This window comes from Olea europaea, chromosome 10 (genome assembly GCF_002742605.1).
Source record: "Olea europaea var. sylvestris chromosome 10, O_europaea_v1, whole genome shotgun sequence".
Taxonomy (NCBI): Eukaryota; Viridiplantae; Streptophyta; class Magnoliopsida; order Lamiales; family Oleaceae; genus Olea; species Olea europaea.
The window spans coordinates 4,125,648-4,147,965 of NC_036246.1; positions in this window are offsets into that span (position 1 = coordinate 4,125,648).

Consider the following 22,318-nt stretch of genomic DNA (forward strand, 5'->3'; position numbering starts at 1 on the left):
TATTCCATTGTTTTGGAGCCCGTTTCAACCAATATAAACTCTTTTTTCAACCTACAAACCTTGCTTCTTTTCCTCTTAATTCAAATCCCTTTGACTGAACCATGTAAATTTCTTCCTCCAATTTACTATGAAAAAAAGTAGTTTTCACATCTAACGTGCTCAAGATCCAAACCAACTACTAAACCTAAAACCATTCGAATGGAAGTCATTTTGACAACATGAGAGAATATCTCATCAAAGTCAATCCCTTTCTTTTGATCGAAGTCTTTCACCACCAATTGAGCTTTATACTTCACTAGCTTTTCACCATCTTTCTTCAGTTTGAGTACTCATTTATTTTTCAATGCCTTTTTACTATAGGAAGCCTTGCTAGCTCATAAGTGTTATTCTTCTGCAAAGAATACATCTCTTCCAGTATAGCCTTCATCCAACTTTGTTTGTCCTCATGAGATTGTACCTCCTGAAAACATTCTGGCTTCTCCTTATCAATAACCAACATATAATTTGATATAGGATATCTAGTTGATCCCTGGTAGATCTTCTAATCTAAGGCTCTGATGTAACAAGTTGTTTCCCAGCTCAACATCCTCAAAATTATTCTCATCAACCCCTATTGGCTTATCTGCATGATTGTCAACATGAATCTCTATCCCTTAAGTGGTACTATCTGGAGGTAAAGAGATAGGTGTAAGGTCAATCACCCCCTTAGTAACATGTTTTTGATTCCCAGATTTCTCAAAATTTGTTAACTTCTAATTTTCATGAAAATTACGTCTCCACTTTTGATTATTTTCTACTTTTCTGGATCCTATAGTCTATAGCCAAATTCTATATCTCCATAGCCAACAAAAAATACAAGCACTAGCTTTATGATCAACTTTCAATCATTGTTCCTTCGATACATGTGCAAATGTTTTGTACCTAAAAACCTTCAAGTAAGAACAAGAAATATCATTTCCCGTCTACACCTTTTTTAAGATCTCAAAATCCAAAGGAACTGATGGAGACCGACTGATTAGGAAGCACGCGGTTCGAATTGCTTCACCCAGAATGATAGGTAACCCAACCATTCTTGACATACTTCTGACCGTTTTCACAATGGTACATTTCATTATCCCTTCCACATCGTTGTGCTATGGGGTACCAAGAATTGTCTTCTCATGTTACCATATTCTAAGCAGTAATCTTCAAACACTTTAGATGTGCATTCCCTTCTGTTGTTAGTTCAGATACATTTCAAAACCTTTCCGCTTTCCTGTTCTACCATGGCCTGAAACTTCTTTAAGTGTTGAAAAACTTGGTCTTTGGATCTCAAACGAAACACCCACAACTTTTGTAAAGCATCATCAATAAAAGTAAGAAAATACTTGTTGCCACCTAACGACTCCACGTCAATGGGACCATAAATATCAGAATAAACCAAATCTAAAATATTAGACTTTCTACTAGAGGACTTCTGAAATAAAAATCTATGCTGTTTACCAAGTAAATAATAATCACAATAATTTAATAATGTACCTTTGATAAAAGAAATGAGGGACTTTTTTGCTAAAATCTGCAATCCTTTCTTGCTCATGTGAACCAGTCACTTGTGCCACAAGTTTGGTGAAGAATCAACTTCAGTTGTATTCACCACTCCACCACTCACCTTCACTCGTGTCTTTATTAATTTTCATTTTCGCTGCCAAATAACTGTCATACCCCTACTTCATAAAATGCCTGTTTAGATAGCAAATTCATGTGCATGTCCAACATGCTACATCCAATATCAGTTTGAAGACAAATATCACCAATTTCCACAATGTTGGCAAAACTATTATTACCCACTCTTCACCACAGCACAATTACCTGATTTGTATGAAGTGAAGAAATCCAGTCATGGAGTAACATGGTATAAAGCCGCTAAGTTAATAACTCATTCAAAAAACGAATCTGTAACACGACAACACAGCTCATCTTCAGCACAAAAAATTGCTAAAACAATTTCATTATCAGAAGTGCTAGTTACTGTATTTTGATCAGTCTTCTTCTAATTTTTCTCCTTTTTCAGTTTGTTTTTTTCAAGCCATGAAATGTTTATTTATATGACCCTCTTTATCACAATAAAAATATTTGACCTTTCCTCTTGCCTTTGATTGACTTCCGAAGTTACCACGTCCCTTATGACATTTGCTTTCACTCATTCCTCTATTTTGTAATAAGAGTCTATGCATCATTCGTACCCAAGTCGTTCCTTCTTATTTCTTCATTAAACAAACTGTCTTTAATTAGAGTAAGTCAAAGCATAATATTCGGAGTAGAGTTACTATGTGATACCACCAAAATCTTCCAACTATCAGGTAATGAACTCAAAAGTGATGGTACTTACATCTCATCATCTAGCACTATTTTCATTGTGGTCAACTGATTTACCAAGTCTTGGAACCATTTAAATGCTTAGTAACTTTTTCCCTAATTGAGCTCCAATTTACAAGCTTTCTAATAGCAAAAAGCTTTATTTTGAGCTGTCTTCCTCTTAGAGAGACCCTCTAGTTTCTCCCAAAGGCTATGTGATGTCTCTTACGTATATGATGGAATACATTAAGATGAACCCCAGTGTCTGATGTATCCAATGGCTTTTCTATTCATCTTCTTCCAATCATTGCCTCTCATACTACTTTGCTTAGCACTACCACCTTCAATAGGTTTATTTAAATCATTACAATAAAGGGTATCCTCTATCATAGGCTTCCAAATTGAATAATTCAAAGCCGATAATTTAATCATAGTGCTCGAAGTATTCATCATTTACTCTACATTAAAACCACACCCACACAACCTGAGTTTTGATACCACTTAGTTAGGTAATTTCACTTGCAAGAATAAATTCAACAATTCAAGCAACTAACTAGAGTGATTAAATATGTAACTAAAGGATCAAAGCAAAACAAGGGAAACAACATAGAATTTTTACTTGGAAAAAAATCCTAGTGTACAGAAAAAGCCACGAGGCAACTTTGGCCAAATCTACTATAATAAAATGAGATTACAATGTTCAAGTTTATGCCTAAAACTTGAGTTCTCAACAAATCGAAATGCAACCATAATCAATCTCTAAGACAGCGAATAATCTCACCACAAACCACCCATTTGACTAAACATGTGAGATGCCTATCTTGAATACTACACCTTTAGAGTATCCAAAATACACCTTAGAGAAATTCCCAATTTGTTCTTGAATAGAGAACCAACTTGTGTTAAATCCACACCTCAAGAAAGAAAGAAAAACAACATTTGCTTCTTCTCTGGCCAAAGTTTCTTTCTTGAAATTGAAATTGAGCAACCCACTTCTCATGGGATAGAAGCCCATATAACAAGCCGATCCCTTGAAGGGTGCCTAGAATGCATTTTTTGGTTTGTGGGGATGTGTTAACTTCTTGGAATGTACAAAAAATTGGAAATTAGAAGGATAAATTGTGTGATTACAAAAAATGAGAGAGTTCGCCTAGCCAATTGTATGATTATTCAAATAGTGCTAATCATGTGAGTGAAATTAAGAGCATAGCGAGGTCCATTTCAACATAGTTGTACACGGAGGAAATGTACTAGCGCTAGCGTTCCAAGATGTATAGTACCTTCATGTACATTCTTTATGCTTAGTTGCAGAGTATCTTCAATTTGAGCACTTGGTGTACTAAGCGTCGACGAAAAGGACCCTTAAAAAGATAAAATGAGAATTACTGTATGCACGTCTATTTCGATGCTTTTTTATTTCATGTTTCCCCGAAGTGCCACCAGTCCATCTGAAGTGGTTCTGAAGTAATCCGACGACCCCCAACTTGATGCACTGCGAGGCGTAGGGTAGATCCACTGAATCAGCTAAAGTGCACGCTTGATGTCAAAGCGTTAGGCACTCTGAGGTGCTCCTTTAACAAATACCTTCGCCGCCACTTTCAGAAAGATATCTGTGTAAAGATTCTCTTTGCCTTCGAGGATTAATTGATGTGACGTCTCCATAGGTCTAGTTGATGAGACGTATCAACTTTATGTCAACTCAATTCAGAAGAATTAATTGCTCGCCCACTCTAGACGCGGCTGATTGACGTCTAAGAGTGGACGCCTCTCACCATCAAATGCACACACGCGTTCCACATCCAATGGTGCTCCATGTCTATAAATACCCAAGACTTAGCAAGGGAGAAAGGTAATGAAACTCTAAAAACTTAGCTCTCAAACATGTATATTCTCCAGCCCACTCTCTTGCATAACTTGAGCATTGTTCTGATCACACCAAACACTAACATGATCGTCAAAGTGTATGTAGCCGCCGCCGCCCCCTCTAGTTCCAGCCGTGTGCTTCTGACCCTGCGTTGTTGTGCGCAGGGAGAATTACATGGAGTGGCTAATGGTTGGCCACATGGAGGGTCCAATTTGCGAGGTCAACAAGAAATTTATTTTTAATTAGTGTTACAGGATATTCTTACACACATCATGAGTGTTTTTAAGCAGCCAGAGACCATGATAAACGTCCTATAGCGCAGAGGTTTCGGTGGAGCGCGACAGAAAGTGAGGAAAATTGGGGGAATCTCCTGGGATAAAATTTGCTTATCGAAATGTTAAAGTGGATTGTGCTTTAGGGACTTAAGGATGCTCTATCAAGGTTTCGTTGCTGAACAAGAGTGGTGGATGATCCTTATACTAGATTAATAAGTAGCTTTGATTTTCCAAAATAAATTACCGTGACATGTACTTGACAGCGGGAGGTATTTATGCTTACCCTTCCTTTAGATGAACATCTTATGGGGACACTAGTAGTTGGAAAAGGGTTATGGTGGCATGTTGGTAATGGAAAAAATGTGCAAGTCTATTAGGAATTCAAGTTCGTGTCAGCACCATATGGGGATGTCACTCTTGCTCGAGACCTGATAGCTGCTCCAAGCATGTAGTATACTAAGTTGATTAATGATTTATTCTTCCCAGTGGTGCTAATTTTATCCATCCCACTTACTATTGCAAATAAAGAAGATCAACTAATTTGACATTTTGATAGTAGGAAGCTATTCGGTATGTACTTAGTGTCTAGTCAGGTGATGCCGAAGCATTTGCTTTGAAAAAAGGTTTGATGATGGCAGAGGTGTGGTTAGTTGCGGTTCTTATCACTTTATACCTCGAGGGGAAAAAGTAGCTCATGAACGAGAATGTTTTATTCAGTACTTTGATTTTTTGTATTTCAATTTTTATATTACCTACTTTTCAATGTGATTTAGATTAGTACACATATGAAGGTGTTGAAAGAAGGGGGGAAAAATACAAGTGAATAAAGAGTTCCATATAACTCATTACAAACATTTTATGAGGGATGGTAGTATTTCATTCTTAAAAATTGAATGTTCCTATTAGTTAGTGAATTTGTAATTATTCAAGAAATTATGATGACAATATTTTTTATATCAATTCTTAAATTTCCTTCTTATAATTTGACACATTCTAGAATGCTTTTTTAAATAACATATTAAAGTAAAGGACGAGATTCTTGCAAGTTGAAAAGTCCATTTCCATTTCCATTTCCATATTTATTTAGAGATAGTGATATATAATCATAATTAATATTTAGGGTAATATTACTTTTATTTTTTTATAAAACAAATTTAGTATAAATGTCAAGAGTATTAAAAAAAAAAAAAAAAAAAAGGTATTCCATGAACTTGCTCATTTCAGAGTTGCATATGTTGATTGTGCTATTTTCTACTTTATTACTAAAATTGGCAATACAGTTTTGTGTGGTTAGTGCTGTGTCGATTAATTGGTTTTATTGTATTACACTTTTAGGCCCTGTTTGAGCTGCATTCTTTCAAAAAAATACATTTTAAACAGTAATTTGATATCATTTAAACCACGCATTCTTCAATAAAATAATATTACACGCAAATTTAAAATTTTTTCTCATTTTTTAACTACACATTCTCCATCAATCTACTATTCAAAAATACATTTTTTCAAAATAACGTGACTCAAACACACATTTAATTACATATGCAGTTGTACCAAAAAAATATTTAATGAATTTTCAATTAGCTTTATTAAATTCTTTTTAAATATTAAATTATGCCGGTTTTTTAATTATATATCAACTTTTTAAAAAAAATTCATTTTATAATTTTTTTAAATTTAATATATATACACGTGAGGAAAATTTATGTAATTTTTTCTACCTTTTATAAATATGAAATTTTCCTTCCTATGCTTTGAGATACTAAGTTGTTTATTGTAGAATGACAATTTTAAATAGCATAATCAAAAAAAGGACAAGGTTTTTTCTCAAAATGAAAAATCACATAAAATATCTGATTGAGAGATATTCCTTGAACAAATCATGATAAGCAACCAGCCCCCGTGTTTATCATTTTTTTCTATTATATTTAAGTTTTGTTTGGTTCCCACTTTTTTAAAATTTGGGTTTTCTTTTTTTCTTTTTCTAAAAAAATCATTTTCAACCACATATTTAATAAAATTTACTATTTTATCAATTTATCAACCATATAAATATGCACATCTTTAGTTTTATTCAAAGGTTATCACATAATTCTTCATTTTTATAATCCAAAAAGTCAAAGAAAGTTTGTTTCGTTTTCTTGTAGTACTCCAGCTCTTAAACATATAGAGACCAGTAATCCAAACTACATAAAATCATGGAGAAATCACAATACTATGCTACTGCAATTCTTTTGATAGTCACTCTAATGGTGTGTGTGGCCATGTCGGAAACCAATGTCACTACAGATCAAGCTTCTCTTTTGACCTTGAAAGCACACATCAATTTAGACCCTTCAGGAATTCTGTCGAAGAACTAGTCTTCTTCTGCCTCGGTTTGTGACTGGATTGGAGTTACTTCTAGTTCTCGCAACCAAAGAGTGACTGCATTGGATATTTCTGGTATGAATCTTACATACTGCATGAATTGGGAAATCTCTCTTTTCTTGTTTCTCTCAATGTAAGTTGCAATAATTTTTGTAATACTCTACTAGAAAACTTAGCTCAATTGCATCGATTAAGAATAGTTGATATCAGTTTCAACAATTTCAATGGACAAATTCCATCTTGGTTTGGTTTCTTGCCTAAACTGAAAGTTGTGAATGTTAGAAATAATAGTTTTATTGGCTGCCCTCACTATTTAACATAACTAGTATCCAGGATTTGGATTTGTCTTTCAATTCCCTACCAGGGAGAATCCCAGAAGACATAGGAAATCTTTCATATTTGAAAACGCTGAAATTACAATACAATAGGCTTACTGCTGTAATACCGTTGACAATTTTCAATATTTCCACAATGGAAAGTCTTGCTTTGACAGGGAATAGTTTGTCTGATAATCTCCCTGTTAGCATATGTCATGGACTTCCAAGATTTTCAGGGCTTTATCTATCTTCAAATGAACTGGATGGCAATATTCCTTTTGATCTATCAGAATGTTCACAACTTCAGCTCCTTTCCTTTTCGTACAACAAATTTAGCAGATCCATTCCAAGAGAAATTGGGCGCATAAGGACGCTTCAGACTTTATATCTTGGTTCCAATGATTTTTCAGGTATTTGAATCATCATTGATGTTGTGATAGCATTTCAAATTCTTATTTAAAAAGATTTTCGATCACTGATGTAATGATGTTTTTATCCAAATCAACATGTTGAAAATATTGACAGGTGAAATTCCACAAGAGTTGGGTAACTTAGAGAACCTCGTCAAGCATGGGAGATAATTTCCTTGCAAGCTCTATACCAGCCAGCATTTTTAACATTTCATCGTTGCAATATATTAACATTGTTAAGTGCAACCTATCTGGTACACTCCTGGCAAATATTTGCTCTCCTCGTACCCAACGTGAAGAGGTTTATTTGCATCTGAACAAAATAATTGGCCCTATTCCCACACAAATAAATGAATGCTCTGCAATTCAGATTTTGTCGTTGTCCTACAATAATTTTAGTGGATCAATACCACTTGAGCTTGGGAATTTAGCCATGTTTAGGGGAGCTATATGTTGGATATAACAAGTTGATAGGTAGGACTTTCTATAACCTAACTTTTGAGTTTGTCCTTTGTATTCTTATACAAAAAATTAAAGACAGTTGCGTTCTAAAGTTTGAGCATTTCATAATTCTGTAGGTGTAATCCCACAAGAGATCAGAAATCTTTACAGCTTGGAGTATCTTTATTTTGGTGTCAATAGCTTAAGCGGTTCGATTCCACCAAGAATTTTCAATATCTCAACATTACTAATCATTTCAGTTTCAAAAAATCAACTTTCGGGCAATCTTGATAGATTGATTTTTGGTTACAGCTTCCTAATCTTGAAGAAATCTATTTGAACCATAATAATTTCTATGGAAGAATACCAAATTCTATTGCAAATTCTTCTGAACTCATTATACTAAACCTTTCTTTCAACAATTTTACCGGACCAATTCCCAACTTCTTAGAAGATTTGAGATTCCTTGAAGCGGTATACTTGAGTGACAACAATTTTATTATTGAATCTCTAGAATTGAGCTTCACCACTTCATTCACAAACTACAGATTTTTAATAAATTTGGGTTTTGACAATAATCCCTTAGATGGCATTCTTCCAGTTTCAGTTGGAAATCTTTCCACTTCTCTTCTATATCTTTACGCTTATAACTGTGATCTCCGAGGTAGCATTTGTTGGGATCGACAGGTTGTAAAGAATGAAGTTAATAATGCAATATGAAATTAATATGGATTGCAACAATATAAAAATATATATCAAGGTATAAAGTAAAGAAAAAAAGAGGAATTAACACAAAGGCAAGATGTATTATTAATTGACAATATGAAGAGAATACAACACCACAACAATATTGGCTTCTACTGAACTAAAAGAGGATTGGTACCACTATTTATAGGTACATGGTATAGCACAAAGATGGAAATAATGTGGAATAAGAAAATAATATATTTCCATAAAACTCACGCGAAATATAAGGAAACAAATATTCCCATATAAAAATAAGGAAATAGTTTATTTCCAAAAAAAAATCCACACTAATTTTGGGTCAAAAACCTAACAATTTCCACCTTGACCCAAATTCTGGTGCAACGAACAAAATTCCAAGATTTCAAATCCGTCCGCATCGAAATAGCCAATCTCCTCAACACAGTAACTAAAACTCTCCAAACCAAACCATTTTCCTCTGCAAGGCATCCACAAGCGACACCTAAACCCAAATCTCGGGTTCTCAAAATTCCACCAATGAATTACTGTTTAGCAAACAGGGTTGAAACATATCCTGTAGCAGACACCAAACCAAGTGCTTGATCAGAGGTCCCTTGTCAAAACTATCACCTTCAACGATCCCAAAAGCATCACAGACATCAATAACACCACCGTACCTACGCTCCATGAGTCCACTCCTAACATTTGAACATAGTGCATTCGCTGAAATTGGTCTCAAAGCGGAATCACCAAAGCTCTTCCTAGCAGTTTTCTGAATCAACCTTAAGCCCAACACAAGAGGTACTGTACCAAACTGAATATCCACCACAGTGCTGAACTTATCCCAATGTGTCAAAATTGGTTTTGTGCTTCTCTGCAATATGTACAACTAGGATTTCTTTCATCCCTCTAGTAGAACCCGAACACCCTTTCAAAGCTTCAAAACTCCACCTCCACCATAAAATTTATACCCTTTTACATCCAAGGTACTCAGTGATATGAGATTCTTTGTCAAGTCTGGAACATGGTGAATCTAATCAAGTGTCCTCACTATCCCATCTTGTAGTCTCAATCTAACCTGATCGATTCCTACAACCCGGCAAGATTGGTTGTTTCCCATGACAACTCCACATTGCTTCACCGCTTCATACGTTTGGAATAACGCCCTATTGGAACACATATGATACGAACATGTAGAATCCAGAATCCACTCTTCAGGTTTGGATTCCCCGTCAGATACAACCAACATCACATCTCCATCATCACAAAAATTCTCAGCAATATTAGTCTCAATCGAATTACCTGATTGCCCCGCATGATTTGCATATAAATTACCTTTACCCTACAACTTGTCGCAATCTTTCTTGATGTGTGCTTTCTTCTTGCAGTAATAAATTAACACATTGCTAGACCTCACCTTCGATCTACCCCTCCATCGATCATCATGAGTAACAAGAGCATCCCCACCCCTAGATGTAGGATCTCCAACCGATAGCTCCATCCTCTCCTTTGAGAACAAGGCGTCATATACCTCCTCAATGGTAAGCATGTCACGACCATACAGAATAATATCACGAAACGAAGAAAAAGAACTGGGTAGCAAACACAATAAGATCAAGGCCAGATCCTCTTCATCATATTTTACCTCCAACGTCCCTAGATCTGTGACAATCTCCTTGAACACAGCAAGGTGGTCTTGCAGTGACCCTCCTTTCGCCATGCGATGGGAATACAGCTTGTGCTTTAGAGTCAGTTTGCTCGTCAGACTCTTTGTCATGTACAACTGCTCCAGCTTGAGCCACAAAGTAGCCGTTATCTTCTCCTTCAAGACATCCTGCAGTATATTGTTGGACAAATGAACATGAATTAATGATGTAGCCTTCCTATCCTCTTGTTGCTTCTCCTCCATAGGCCAATTTGCTGGCGTCTTCTCAAAGCCCAGCAAAGCATCATCAAGTTCTATTTGCATCAATACAGCCCTCATCTTTGCTTACCACAGGGAAAACCTTATATTGTGATCCAGCAGTGGAATATCATACTTCATCGAAGCCATCTCTGAAAATCTAAATCAAATCACGAAGAACTTGCAACCTTGCTCTGATACCACTTGTTGGGAACGACGGGTTGGAAAGAATGAAGCCAATGACGTGATATGAAGTTAATATGTATTGCAACAATATAGAAATATATATCAAGGTATAAAATAAAGAAAAAAGAGGAATTAATGTAGAGACAAGATGTATTATTAATTGACAATATGGAGAGAATACAACGCCACAACAATATCGGCTTCTACTAAATTGAAAGAAGATACCACTATTTATAGGTACATGGTATAACATAAAGATGGAAATAATGTGGAATAAGGAAATAATATATTTCCATAAAACTCACGTGAAATGCAAGGAAATAAATTTTATCCATATAAAAATAAGGAAATAATTTATTTCCAAAAAAAAAAAACTACACTAATTTGGGTCAAAAACTAATAGCATTCTATATGAAGCCCCGTTTGGTCCCCATTTTTTATAATGAAAATTTGGGGGGGGGGGGGGGTGTGTGTTTTTTTGAAAAAAGGGGGGGTTGAAAAAAAAAAAAAAAATTTTGAAAAAATGAGTGGTTGAAAAAAGAAAGAAAAATTTTCGATTTACGTGTAATATTATTTTATGGAAGATTGTGTGGTTGAAAATGGGAGAGAGAAAAATAGAATGTAACGGAATGTAATTTAATGGGGATCAAACAGGGGCAAAATTGGAAATCTCGAAGTTTGATAGTGTTAAGTTGTATGGCAATCAGTTGATAGGATCAATACTAGCAAGCATGGTGCATTTGCAGAAGCTTCAAGGGTTAGCTCTTTTCCACAACAATATAAGTGGATCTATCCTAGATAATATTTATGAACTTCACAATTTAAAGGGGTTGTTGTCTCATAACCTAATAACAGGTGCCATTCCAGACTGCATGGGGAACATTACTACACTAAGGTCTCTATATGTAGATTCCAACAATTGACCTCCATCATACCTCCAAGCCTATGGCTTTGGAAAGATCTTCTGGAGTTGAAACTATCTTCAAATTTTTTGAGTAGCCATCTTCCACGAGAATTTGGGAATCTCCAGGTTGCAACTCTTATTGATCTATCAGTGAATCAATTCTCAAGTAGCATTCCAACGACAATTGGAGATTTCAAGAGCTTGATCAATCTCTCCTTAGCACACAACACACTACAAGGTTTATTCTTGATTCAATGGGTAAGCTGCTAAACTTGGAGCGACTTGATCTAAATCACAACAATCTTTCTAGTAAAATTCCCAAGTCCTTGGCGACACTAAGCCCCCCTTTGATCCCCATTAAATTCAATTACATTAGATTAAATTTTTCTCTCTCCTATTTTTAACCACACAATCTTTCATAAAATAATATTGCACGTAAATCGAAAACTTTTCTTTCTTTTTCAACCACTCATTTTTATAAAAAATACTATTCCCCCCATTTTCATTTTCAGGTAATGGGGGTCAAACGGGGGCTAAATTATCTCACATACTTTGATGTTTCATTCAATGATTTAAGTGGTGAAGTTCCCTCTGGTGGTCCTTTGAAAAACTTTCCAAGTCAAATTTTCGTGTCTAATAAAGGACTATGTGGTGATCCTGTATATGGTCTCCCACCATGTCATACTATTGGAAATGGTAGACATAAGGGACGAAAAGTGATGCTTGGAATTTTATTTGCTTTGTCGGGTACTATAGCACTAATTATAGTTGCCATAGCCTTGGCCTGTGCAGTTAAAAGGTACAGAAGGAAAAATTTGGGAAAAAGTATAACAGACTTTGCACCTAGGACAACGCTACCAAGGATTTCATATTATGAGCTTATGCGAGCAACTGAAGGGTATAGTGAAAGCCATTTACTAGGATCAGGGAGTTTTGGATCAGTCTAAAGAGGAACTCTTAATAATGGAAGGAATGTAACAGTGAAGGTGTTCGATTTGCAACACCAAAATGCATTCAAGAGTTTTGATATAGAATGTGATGTCTTTCGCAACCTTCGGCATCGAAATTTGTGCAAGTTCATCAGTACTTGCTCCAATCAAGATTTCAAGGCTTTGGTACTTTGGTACATATCTAATAGAAGCCTTGAAAAGTGGTTCTATTTAGAAAGCTATTTCGTGGATAGCTTGCAAAGAATTAGCATAATGATAGACATAGCATGTGCATTGGAATATTTGCATTATGGTTACTCGACACAAATTGTTCATTGTGATTTAAAGCCAAGTAATGTACTGCACGATGACGATATGGTTGCCTACTTGTCTGATTTCGGGATTCCGAAGTTTTTGGCTGAGGGAGAAAGCAATGCACATACTACAACCTTGGGAACATTAGGTTACATTGCACCAGGTAAAGCTTCTATCTTTTCTTTTGAATATATAGGTATGTTTGGTACACACTAAAGAAAAATTAGATGAGAGAAAAATTCAGTCTAGCATGATTTATTTTTTATTTTTTATTTTGGCTAAATAAGTCATTGTAATAAGATAACTAGTGTGGGAACATGGGTTGAAGGCGGATTTGACTTAACTAAAAACATAGTAGATGGCATTAAAAACAATTGTTCATAAAGGATTCAATCATATGATTATCTCAATAATTTTCATCCTCAATTGTCCAAGACAATTCCCTGGGATGGGATTTTGTCATATGCTTAGCAACAATTCGATTTCTGAACAAATTAGACTTAGGGTAAAAATATTTTAGAGCTTACAAATATTTTAAATTATTTTTTGCAAAAAAAAAAAAAAAAAAGTCATGTTATGTATGTTTTCATTATAATACACAATTACACATTATACAACTTATTGTTTCTAATACTATATAGCATCAAACACGATACAACTCATACATTTCATAATGTTGGTGTAGAATATGGATTGGGAGGTGTCAAAAAGATCAAATGTTTATAGTTTTGGTATTGTGTTAATGGAAATATTTACCACAATGAAACCATGCAGTGAAATATTTTTGAGGGAATTAAGCCTGAGGAGTTGGATAAGCGTTTCTATGCCCAACGCAATTACTCAAATTATAGATTCGAGCTTGTTGGGTCCAGAAGAAGAATATTAAACAAGAAATTTGAAATGTTTGTCATCTATAATGGAACTAGCTTTAAATTGCTCCATGGAAAGTGCAAATGAGATGGTGAATATGAAAGAAATAGTCGTAACATTGAAGAAGATCAAAAATCAGATCCTGGCATAGTATCTGGAGACAAAAAGGCAGCCTTAATGTTCCATAGTTCTAGGTTAAGAACATAATGCAATTTGTTCTCTATGTATATGATCATTCTCTGATACTATTAGTTTGCTACGTTCTTTAATCTGTCACCTTATAAAACATACAATAAAAGGTACGTTAAAAATTTCTTAGTTTGCAAGTTGAATCCTTAATACTTTTGTACTCGAACCATTTTTCATTTTCAATCAAGTCTGAAATACAAAGGTTTATTCAAGATGGCTACATATACACATCAATGGAAGCACTCTGCTGGTAGATCTTTTGAAGTTCTTCCATACTTTGGAGGCTTTCTTGATGTCTTGATGTTTTTTTTATGTTTCTGGTAGAATTTCCAGCTTTTCAATTATTATTTTTTTGCTGAATTACTGAATAAAAATGGAATGGAAATACAAGCTCAAAAACCTGCCACTCTCTCCACTTTTTTTCTCTAGCAACCTGTAAGAATCACTGCACTTCCCTCCCTCTTTATTCATATTCTAGCAAAAATTGCATTCTAGAAGATTCCCAAATTAAACCCCTAATTGAAATAACAAAATAAATGGTACAATCCCCAACAATTAGTACCATATATTTTCTATGCATCTAACATAAATAACGTGGAAGCCTATCAACACAGCTCCCCCAAAATTCACCATGTACTCAAGATGATCGTTCGGGAACTATATGGCTTGTCAATCTTTGAAAACAAGCCATATGATCAAGAGCTAATATGATCTATAATTTAGCAAGAAGAAGGATCAAAAGCACATTAAAAACCAGCCATACGAGTGAAAATATGTCCATCGCTTATGCTGGACAGAAGGCCAGCACATGCACATACACGTACACGATCTGGGAGTTTAGAACCAGTGAGTGCGTGTGCTGATGCATGCACACGAATGAACCTGAGTAGTTGTCTCGTGTACTAGATGACTCTTGACAAATTTTTGATTATTTTGGTGCTTTTTTTTATTCCAAATAGTTGGAGAAGGTTTATTTATTCCAAAAAGTTCAAATGAGAGGGTGAAAATGAAAGAAGTTGTTTGCTAAAATCCCACACCGCAAGTGCACCGGTCGTGTTTGAATAATAAAGTAGACATTTTGAGTCCAAGTATCATCCAACAGAGATTGTATTAGTTTAAATTTAAATTATCTTCGCCTTAACCGAAACAATAGAAATTCGTGATTTTTCGCTTAATAACTTTATAAATATAAAGCTTAAGTTAACTAAACTAATGCGTAATTATGACTAAATGCAAGTTTTATAGAAATATGATAAAGAAATGCTTACTAGGATCCCGAATCCCCTTATATAAATCCTCTTTAACCCGAATTTTGTAGAATTAACAACACGATTCAATTATTAAGACGAATATTCCTAATTTGTTTAACAATCTCTCTCGAGTAGAATTAAACCTATTTTACATGCGACCAGACTATATTTCTATGATGGATGCGAACATATAAAAATGCATTAAAAATTTATGAATACTTAAAAATCACGTAAAGCATAACGGTATATTTTTATTCCCTATCGGACTTTACGACAATTAACATAATGTCTAACTTATTTTCCATCTCTCGAAGGTAAAACTAACCACAAATCTCATACAACTATTGCGCATATAAGCCCCTGTTTGGCCCTCATTACGGGGAAAAATTAATATGTGGAATAATATTTTTTTGAAAAATGAGTGGTTGAAAAAGAAGGAAAATTTTTGATTTACGTGTAATATTATTTTATGGAAGATTGTGAAGTTGAAAATAGGAGAGAGAAAAATGCAATGTAATATAATAAAAATTAATGGGGCTCAAACGGGGGCTAATTGTAGAGAAAATAAAATCCATGTCAATCATATAATAATTAAAAATGTGTTTTAACGTCAAAATAAGATTTGAGATTAAAGGTTTATAATATAAGGTTCATTGCATATCCTAGCACAAAATAATTTAGTCGAGCTTAATGTTGAAATTAAACAAAAAAAGGATAAGAGATGTCACAAAAAATTGACAAAATGTGATTAATATACGTATCAAAATTTCAGCCCGATTCTGTCTCCAAACTGCTGTCTTTCTGGCCGTGCGTATATGATATATTATTCTCTTCAGCACTTCAGCAAAGTAGCCCACCAATTTAGCAGCTGAATTCCAGCCATTTTCTCTCCCTTCTTCTATGTTTCTGTGCATATATTATACTCAATTCAACCCTCAGAAACAGCCTCTGATTTTACTTGTTTAGCATTTAATTTCCAGCCTCCACTATGCCAACTTGTGTATATGACTAATCCCCAAAAGGGACTCCAATTTTCCACAGTCCAGGCCGCTGATTTTTGTGGGTAGTATATATATAAATCACTCTTGCAACTCTCCAATATATGCCCCAGCAGCTAACCAACTTTGTTTTACTTTTTATTCTCCACTCAATCTGCCATTTTGCGTCTCCAATGAAGCCTTCGGCCCGCCTCCTCTTTTTCTCCCGTTTTCTCCTTTTTAATTGCCCTAAGTTTTCCCCATTGCACGTAATTTTAGCCCAAGTAAAATTTAAGCTGGCCAATTGATTTTGTTTTTAACGGGAGTCCAAGTTGAGGCCAAAATTAATTGCAATTTATCCTCGGACTTTAATCACGTGAGATTTAGTCAACAAATTTTTCTTTAATGGCCAATTGATCATTTTTCTTTTCCAATAGCTTCAAAACGGGTCCTTAACTAAAACCAAAAGAAAACTAACACAAGTAAAAATTAATAATTTGACGAAATAAAAGCCTAGTTATGTAGTCCGAATAAGTGCACAAAATGCACTTATCAAATACCCTCAAACTAAAACATTTGTTCGTCCTCGAACAAAACAAAATAAAACTTAGGTACGGCACATTTCTAACCTATCAAATCACAAATAAAAGACTCAATGTTGAACTACTTACCATAGACCTCAGGTTCGAATTTAAGCAATATTTTAGAAAGATCCAAACAATATCAAAAATAAATTTTTTTGCTTATCCGATGCTCGATTTAGTGTGTCTGTGTGAGAGATTAGCCAACATTGAACTAACACCTATATTAGAATACAACCAATCAAGTTTTGTTGATTTAGTCATAGTCCCAACCCTCTTGTGGTCAGTTTTTCCTCACACCTCTCATGTAACAATCACTCCTTATGCTTTCCTCTCCAATCCTGAGGTATTTCTCATAAGGGGTTCCTAAAATCATCATTATGATGCATTTTTTCGCACAAGTGTTTAGTATTAGATACTTATAAAGCTAGAAAGAACGATAGTAAGTCTTTCTCATAACCACACCGGCAATATCTAGAATTCAAATCTCAAAGTCATTACTTGGCACATCTCACTTTTGATAATTTATATCTCATTTTTTTCTTCATTTTTTTAATTTTGACATTTCCCGTGCAAGACTTCTCTCCATTAAACTTTCTAAATGACCCATGTAGCAAGCTTTAGGCCGATGACTCCCATGTCAGACAACTATAGTGTATCAGATTTTTAGATACCCTTGAAGGCTTAATAACCCAAGTAAAAAAGGCTACGAATAGAAGTAGAAGATGTTTCACTTTTTCTTTTTATATGAGAATTAACTGTTCATTAATTAATTAATTAATTAATTTATTTATTATTATTTATATTATTTTTACATCTTATGTGCAAAACTTCTTTCTATTAAGCTTTTTGGATTAACCCTAAGCGAGTTTTAGGTCGATGACTTTAGGGTCATAAAAGCTATGAAAAGAAGTAAAAGATGTATGATATTTTACACTTCTGTGAAGACAAGCAATAACTTTCCCACCCCAAACTGCTTTTTTGGTAGTTTGGTTTCTATATAAATGACTTGGGAATTTTATTCAAACCTAGGTCAACAACATCAACAAACTCACAAAAATTAAATTGTGTCCCAACATAAGTGATAACTCAATATGACTATGTGCTCAAATAATAGAACATGGATAAGTTTTAAAGTAAAAGTACAAGTTAAGATGTTATCCATCATCTAACTAAATATGTACTCAATTCAAACAAATAATATCTTCATAGGCGGCAAGTCATCAACACTACTAGACACTTCCTTTTTTATTTATTTATTTTTAATAGTTATACTGACTCGATTAGCAGTTGAAAAGTATATATTATAAGTATTCCTAATGCTCACCCACCCCCAAACAAAGGTACTACTTTGTCCTCAATGTAGAAGCAAAAATAAACAAAGTAAAGGGGTAAAGATTAGAAACTCCTCGGGGTAGATGTGGATGCGAGGAAGGAATAGGCTGGTCCGATTGGTAAACATCACGACAACTGTAGCTTTTCTTTGTTGTGTGGCTTTAATTTTTTTGTTTCAAATATTCAAAATAAATATTAGTGATAGCATATAAAATTTAAATATTTGTAATGAATTCATACCAAGAAAGATTGAAATTTAGGTACAACCTTAAAGATGCATATCACATCAATGTAAGCTCAATAAAATGCCTTAGATGTTCACGATGAGCCTAAACAACCATGTCTAAATAAAATGAACTTGATAAGTAAATATGCCTAAGTTACTGATGCAAGTCTGAAAGTATTACTTAAAATGTATTCAAAACAATGCATTTGAATGCATGAGTTCCTAAATTACTGCAATTCCTATAACTACATGGAATGCAATAGTTAATTAAAATAGCAAAAAGGGCTATAGAATGGGTTGCCTCCCATTAAGCACTCGATTTATAGTCTAGAGCTCGACTTTTTGGATGACTTAAATAGTCTGGTGGAATTCTTTGATGAATGAATGACACTGCTCGAGTATCCGGGGGATCTCTTCTTTAGGAATACACCGCCTAATAATTTGATCTGGACCCCGCCTGTAGAGAATACGATCCTCCCAAAAATAATACTTAAGTCAGAATAGAATTTCTTCTTTTGATGACTTAAATAGTCTGGTGGAATGATGGATTTGGCTGGATAATTCACTATATTAGCATACCATGGAACATCCTCTACATTGAAATTCCACAATCGAGTCAAGATTTGTCTTTTGGGAATAAGAGAAATTGCAAATGCAAGTATGAGTAGGGTATTCAACCCATTTCTATTACTAATCTTGTAACTAAAAATAAGGACCAACATCTAAGCATATCCATACCTAGGTATCCAAGCATGGAACCCCTTCTCAAAAGGTAAAATAATGCTTAAAATAGGCAGAATGCTAAACAATGAAAATAGTTAAGAAAGTAAAAGAAGTTTTGTGCAGTATTGCTTAATGAACATATTGAAGCGGGGGTTTAATGATAATTAGGATTTAGGAATACAATTTAAAACTGATCTCTAAGTTTCAAGATTACAAATTTAAAATATATAAATATTGATAAGTGATAAAAAAAAATTAAGCCAAAAATAAATTATTGAGTTTGTGAATTTGGTAGTTTTTCTCATTTCATTTTACTCTAACCTTTTCATTTAATTTTACTTTAACGATATTTTAAATTGTTGTGTAATTCAATTAATTTTAACCCCATATATATGGAACTAACAACTAGAGGTGGATGTGGTTCCATTTAATTCTAGTTCTAAGAGGATTGAACCGAACAAATGAACTAATGATTTTTTTGATAATAGAACCAATGATTTTTTTTTTCTTTTTTAAAGATGTAGAACCAAATCGGAACCGAATTGTTTCACCTAACTAATCCCGAGGAGTGGCGGCCTTCCCCTCGGTTTGCCACCCAGGTAAATTCGGATGCGGTCAGTTATACACACTTGGGCCGGATATTCGGGATGCGGTTCTCCTTTGGGTAGGCCTCTCTCTTATGTCTTGCGGACAAGACCCTCGGAGGGATGACAAAGCGCATCATAATTTTGTCTCCACAGGACAACTGCCTTCCAACATAAATATTGCCTTCTAGCTGTTGCGGGGAATCGAACCTCCAATATCATTGGAGATGGACATAATAAAAATTAGGAAAATTTGTCATAGAGGTCCCAATATTTTAAAATATATCAAGCCAAGTCACAAATCTTGTGGTCTTAGTACCTACATCTAGAACCATTAATATTCTGGAAGGAGCTCCAATGATTTACTTACATCTGAAAAATTCAGTTCATCAAAAGTCAAACGTTTTATCTTAATTAGACCAATTAAATACGGGGTAAAGTAATCTTTTAATATTTAATTAATTGAAACAATATTAAAATTTGAAAAAAAAAAGAATATAAATTAAAAAATAATAAAAAATCATCCACCCTATTCTATCCAACCTCAATCTTGAAAACCTACGCCACCCCACACAACCACTGAAATCAGCGTCAATAATTTCTTTCCCTCGTAGGTTGCAACCACCGACTACCCTTACCCCTACCACCTCATCGACAAAAACACAATCCAACCACCGTCACAGGTAAGACCAAGGTTTCTCCTACAAGCAACAAGGATCTGTATCCACCATTCTCAAATCCCTACTCCATCGACATCACCATTCTCGTATCTCGAAACCGCCGCACCACCCAAACATCTTCCACTGCCCACCTCCATTATCTATCTATAAGGCTATACGTCAAACTTCATGGCCACTCCAATGTTGGAAAGCGGAAGTGAAATTATCCAGAAATTAATTTTTTTAATTCGATAAACGAGTTCATCTAAATGTTCATGTGCATGTTATATCAAGAATAAAGTATTCAAACTTTTACTAAATTCGATGATCAATTCTGAATAACAAACTTCCAGCTTTTTAATTTCAAGGACCTGATGTTTTAAAGCTCCAAGTCTATTATGATATTTTCTAAAGTCAAGACTATGTCGGTAGACGGACACCTTCTTTTAATTAAATCAAGAAATTAATTCTTGAATTGGACAATTAAAAAAATCAGGTAAAAATAATTTTCTATCTCTCCAAATATGAACACCATGGAATTATGTATTATGATTGTTGTACAATTTCATAGGATGTCTAGATTCCATCTAATCTCTATTTATAGAGATAGATAGAAGAGTTATATTCCTTGTACAATAATAATTCCACATTTAAATAGGAGTTCTAATTAAAATTCAAGTAAGAGTTTTAATTAAAGTCCAAATCCAATTAATTTATATTTAATTACATATGTAGTCCTAAAACTTCACTTACAATTATAATTAAGTTTACAACTTTCATAGCAATTACAACTAAATACAAACTTTATTGTTATTACAATTAAACTCAAGACTATTATAACATCGTAATTAAGTTCCAATACTTTACGGAGTTACCATAGGGGCTTGATCAGACATATATTATCTCAATTCTAATAATTAGATCATGTCTAGTCGATCCCAGACCACCCAATCTAATTATTAGTTGTAGCATTTGTCTTAAAATTGTTGTAGCATTTATTGTAGCCTACTAACTTCTGGACTATTGATATTCTTTTCCTAACAAATAGGAGATGAATTACTCATATTGAATAGGTACAAGATGATCAATAGAATTAAACCTGGACTAAATTGTTAGAAAAATATGGGTTGAGTGGCAGATTTTGGCACAATTTTGAGTAGGAGCCGGTTGGCTATTTTGGAAATTCAAGATCTATTTTGTGTTCCCCTCCATGAGAACATTGAAATCATGTATTTACTTGCCAAAAATGATGTTCGGGTGAATGACAAATTGGAGCTCAAAATGTGCCAATTAAAAGAAGTTTATGGTTGGAGGGAAACCATTTAAGGCTTGTCCCACATAGGAAAATTATGAAAACAAATACTACCTTAAATAGGATTGCACTTGGGAATGGTGTGATCATGTGTAACATAGAGGCTTTCTCTACGTGCATGAACAGGGACCGAAATAAACTTCAGACATGAAAATTAGTGCCTTTGAAGAGCCTATGTTTTGCAAATTTTTTTCCTGTAACTGACTGTTTGAATTTCAAAACTGTTGAAACTCCTATATTCATTGTCTTTATATACGGGTTAATGGCATTCATGGGATTGAGCCTATAAATACAACCCGATTTCTCTCAATTCTACAACAAGAAGGAAAACAAGGGAATCCATATACAGTTTCTACTTTCATATAGTACACTGTTTCTGCATAAAATTTTCATACAGAATATAGTCTCGTGTTTGTCCAATAGTTGGTTGATGATTTTGTTAAACTCTAATTCTATTTGCTCGAGTAGTATTTGAGGTGCTCAAATCCTATTGTTCATCTATTGTATCCAGGGAGATACAATTTAATCCTCAAGCACCTATGGTGAGGGTGCAAATCAATCTGCTATATTTTGCGAAGTTCACTGCATATATAGTATATGCATATATGGTAAGTTGTTGGATATACGGTAAGATGTTGCATATACAGTATGCTGGTGCAAATATG